Raw genomic sequence first — 4,756 nt, 5'->3', positions numbered from 1 at the left:
TGTCTTCCTCCGAGATATTTGCAATGGTAGCGCGGACATTGAAGAAATGGCGTATATAGGACTGTAGGAGCTTGTTACATTCCTATTTACATTGAGCAAGATCGTGATGAGTACCTGCGCGAGTAATCGCCCTCTGGAAGTTGTCGATGAAGACCTTCTTGAGCCGCTCCCAGGAGTCAATCGAGTTGTTGCTGAGGCTCTCCAACCACGTGAGCGGTGCAGGGTCCAAAGCCATCAGGAAGTAGACAACCTTGGTGATGTTGGAGCCCCCTACGACTTCAATGGCGGTGGAGTAGCAACGTAGCCATTGCTGAGGAGCTTGCTTGCCATCATACTTGGTGATCCCGATCGGCTTGAAGCCCTCAGGGAACTTGTAACTGCTGAACCGTGTGGAGAAAGCTAGAAAACAGTCGCTGCAGTCAGTACCCTCTGTCTCGGCTACTTCTCGCTCTTTGCGCCTGGTATCGATTATGGACCGCGCATCGCGTCCTTCATTGATTCGCTGGTGCAGGTCTTCTGGAGGGTTACAATGATTGGCCTATCGCGGGTTGCCTCCTGGAGGTGGTTGCTGCCTCCCGCTAGTGCCCTGGCTCCCGCGAGCGTTGTTGTTGTTGTTGCTGCTGTGCTGAGGTCGAGGATGGCCGCCTGCCATTCGATTGTGAGTCTGGCTGCGGCTTTCGCCCACGCGCTCCTCCCTGATGGTGGACGCCGGGTTTTGCTGATCAAGCTGAATCCAAACCCTCTGCGCGTAATGAAGTGCTTGACGCAAGTTTGGATCGTCACTGCTCTCGAGTATAGCAGTTACCCTAGCGATGTTGGCCACCGGAGTCCTGAAGCCCCACTTGCTTGTGGCAGCGAATTCGGCATCTCGCTCGCGATGCATAGATCGCATGCACTCATTGACCCTCCATCGCCGGGCTGCGCGAGCTCTGTTCCTGGCCCTCCGTGCCTCACGATCAGCGTCGTTTTTGTCGCTGGAGTTGGCTGTGGCCTCATCTTTAGATATCGCATCAAATTCAATGATGGGCAAGTCGCCATCATCCTCTTCCTCTTCCACCATCAGCACCTGGCGTGAGATGAGCTCATCAGAGCTCGCTTCGACTAGCTCAGTCGCCTCCTCTGCCATGGTGGCTCATGGCCTGCCTTCCTGAAAAGGCAAGGGCTCAAGGTGTGCCATAAGTCGGTCTTCGGCCTCGAGTAGATCAGAGAGTTTCATGCCCTTCCAATGCACGAAATGCCCCTCTGGAGTGGAGGTCATCATCAGACCGTTGTTACCAAAACAACCCGCAGCCCGCCGACGTGCGGTGGTTTCGGGCTTTCCAAGTTGGAGTAAAGAGTCCAAGTCCTTCTCCAATGTGGAGAGGGACTCGGAGTTGTTGGCCTCCTGAAGATTAGTGGCCAAATTGTGTAGACCATGTCACGATCGGATACGCAAATCCTCGGATTGGAACGAGTCCAACACAAGCAAGGTTGTTGCAGCGTTGGATGGAGTCGCGCCGAAAGCAGACTCCTCCTTGATCCTCGTAGCGGAACCATGGATTGACAAGTCGTCGAGATTTTGATGAACTCGTCGAGGTTGCTATGAAAACTTGCCGCAGGAGTTTTTGGCTTCATTTCGATGAGAAATCAATGAAAACTGCCCGCACCATCTGCGATGCAGACCCACAAGCCGAAAACAAACGTCGTGCCTTGAGAGGGCACATCACTCGTGAACTTGAACGATGCCATCGAGTTCGCTGATGGATCTTCGATGCGCTCCCCTACCTGGCCGCCAGCTGTCGGTGTTTTACCGGCTGCCCACCGAGGGGTATACCCGAGGTGGTAAGTTTAGGTTGGGAGACCTCAAGATCAAGAACTCGAAGGTACAAGGAACACAAGGTTTAGAAAGGTTCAGGCCGCGATGTGCGTAATACCCTACATCCTGTATGGTGGTTTGCATTGCCTTGGGTGTTGATGTTATGTTTTGAGGGGGTCCCTGCCCGCCCTTATATATCCGGGAGGATAGGGTTACATGAATCCTAGTCCAATACTAGCCAAGGAATCGTACTCGAGTACAACTCGAGTAGTTTCCTTCTATACCAACTAGTCCTACTTCGCATACAAGTAGAGTACAACACAGATAAGGTAAAGGACAAGTCATATCCCTTAATTCTGTATGAACTACGTTATGTACACAGTCCTGTAGTCCCGGGTCTGACAATGTGCACCACGAATGCCCTCATGTACTTCATCCATAATTAATTTGGCCTCCTCCTCACTTGAACATTTGAGCAGGACACCAACAATCGTCCGGTAATATAAATCATCCTCCAAGAGGACATACTTTAAGGCTTTATACTTTAATTTCCTGGATACCCTCTATGACGGATTCTTTAAATAATCCAAAATAGCCTTTCTCCAATCGTTGGTCAGTACATCATCAAATAGGACACTGGCCCTACGCCGGTATTCGGACTCAAACTGAGCTAGCCAATTTGCCTCCTCATTCTGTGCCTTAGGTATATGCTCAAGTATTACAGACATGAACTCGTCCAAGATCCATCGGCTTTCTTCAAAGTAACCAAGAAGAACCTCATTATTGCACTCATACACACCAAGCAACTGATTAATCACCAATTGTGAATCCCCAAATATTTCGATTGTATCGGCCTTTACCTCCTTCAACAACTTGATGCCCTTCACGATCGCCAAATATTCGGCTTGGTTGTTGGTCAATTAGGACCAATTAGGTAAGCAAACTCAAAACTTGCCCCCTGAGGTGATATCAGCACGAGTCCAACGCCACACCCTTGGTTACACAATGATCCATCAAAAAACATAGCCCTGCCAGGCCGATTGTTCCTGTGAGAGTTTTGACCTTTCATGCATCCGAACTCTTTTTTGGGGCTGATCCGATCATAATCTTCTAACCGCCTGCCGTGCACCGGCCTTCCTCCCTCCTGAGATTGGTATTCAATCCGATCATGCATGGATTGATGTTGCCTCTTATAGTCGTGATAATCTCCTTGATGCTCGTTGCATTTCGGGCAATCTCAGACCGAGGGCAGCCTCAAGCCTTCGTTCCAGCAGTAAGTGAAGAAACGGCAGCACCATTGCCACTCTTGATCGTCTTGTTCTACTTCATGGTGCCTTTGTTCCTTCTCCTGCTAATGCTTGTACTTGTTCAACAGCATCTGTGATGTAATTCTCGGGCGACATGCAGCTCCAGATGTCCTTGCTACTTCATGTTGATGGGCGCGACGGCCACCATCTTTGACCTCATCAGCCAACACCTGGGCCCTAGGATCAACCAACCAGGAATCCCTTGTTGTTTCTGACGTCAGCACTTTGTTCTTCCCCCTAACTCTACCATGTTGACATTCGCAGTAGGGAAGGGGTGTTGATCGATCTTCATCAGCTTCTTGCTTTTCTCTAGCTGGATTCTCCCTTGCTTGATAGCCGATTGGATCTGCTGATGGAAAAACTTGCATTCATTAGTACTGTGACAATTGGAATTATGCCACTTACAGTACTTCTTGTTCTGTAACTCATCAGCTGATGGGATATTATGATTTGGGGAAAGCAGAATCAGCTTCTCCCTTAGTAGGAAATCAAATATCTTATCAGCTTTATTAATCTCAAAGTTGTACTTCTTTGTGTTGTCTTTGATCCATGGGCATAAAACCGGCTTTTTGTTTCTGGTCCATTCAGCTACACCAATCTCATTGCCCTCCTCAGAATCCGTCTCCGCGGAGCCCATGTAGGCAACCTTCCTCTGGTATCGACCTCCCCTGGAATCTTGAGAACGGCTTTCATGAGCCGATACCCTCTGGATGATGTGTCCGAGGCTTTCAAATTCTTGAGCGGTGTATTTGTCTCTGATAGCCGGCAGCAACCCCTGAAAGGCCAGCTCTGCCAACTACCCATTGGTCAGGTTCAAAACTAAAACATCAGCTCCTCACATATCAGAACCTCTGAATGTACTCCGGGATCGATTCGTCATTCTTGTGTCTGATGATGATCAAATCTGCGAGACGCATTTCATGGAGGCCAATGAAGAAGTATTTATGGAACTGCTTCTCGAAATCGGCCTAGTTGTGTATGGAGTTAGCGAGCAATGACGTGAACCACGTGAAGGCTGACCCAGACAGAGACAATGGGAATAGCCGAACCCTCAACGCATCCTCTGCAGCAACTTCCCCGCATTGCGCAAGGAATCAACTAACATGCTCTATGCTCGACACATTGTCTTGGCTGGAAAACTTGGAGAAATTCGGCAGTCTATACCGATTCGGTAGGGGCACATGATCGAATGACTTAGGGTAAAGGTGCCGATGCATGTACGCTTGATCTTTGTTCTTCAAATCGAAGTGATTCTGTATTACATTGGCTATTTTGCTAGGCAAATCTTCATTGTGCACCACCGGCTGAGGAATCGGCGATGCTGGGATTGGTATCGGCATCTGAGTAGTCCCTTGAGGCGGACCCTGATATCCTTTGTAGTCCGATGCCATATGACACCCTGCAGGCGGCCCTCCACCAGCTTGATAACACGCAGGCTAAAAGTATGATTCAGGGATGTTTTGAGCATAGAACTGCATGTTAGCGTGGTTCTACGACTCATCCCTGAACTGCTGACTGGCTGAAGTTTGCTGTTGCCAAAACCCTTGTCCGTGTGGCATCGGCATCTGCTGGTGATGCCCCCCGTGCATGAGAGGCGTCGTATTCTCCGGTGGTGGCGGAGGAGGTAGATGATGGTAGCCACTCATTAGATGGG

The sequence above is a fragment of the Panicum hallii genome, chromosome 3 (assembly GCF_002211085.1).
Source record: "Panicum hallii strain FIL2 chromosome 3, PHallii_v3.1, whole genome shotgun sequence".
NCBI classification, from domain to species: Eukaryota; Viridiplantae; Streptophyta; class Magnoliopsida; order Poales; family Poaceae; genus Panicum; species Panicum hallii.
This window is presented reverse-complemented; position numbering follows the sequence as displayed.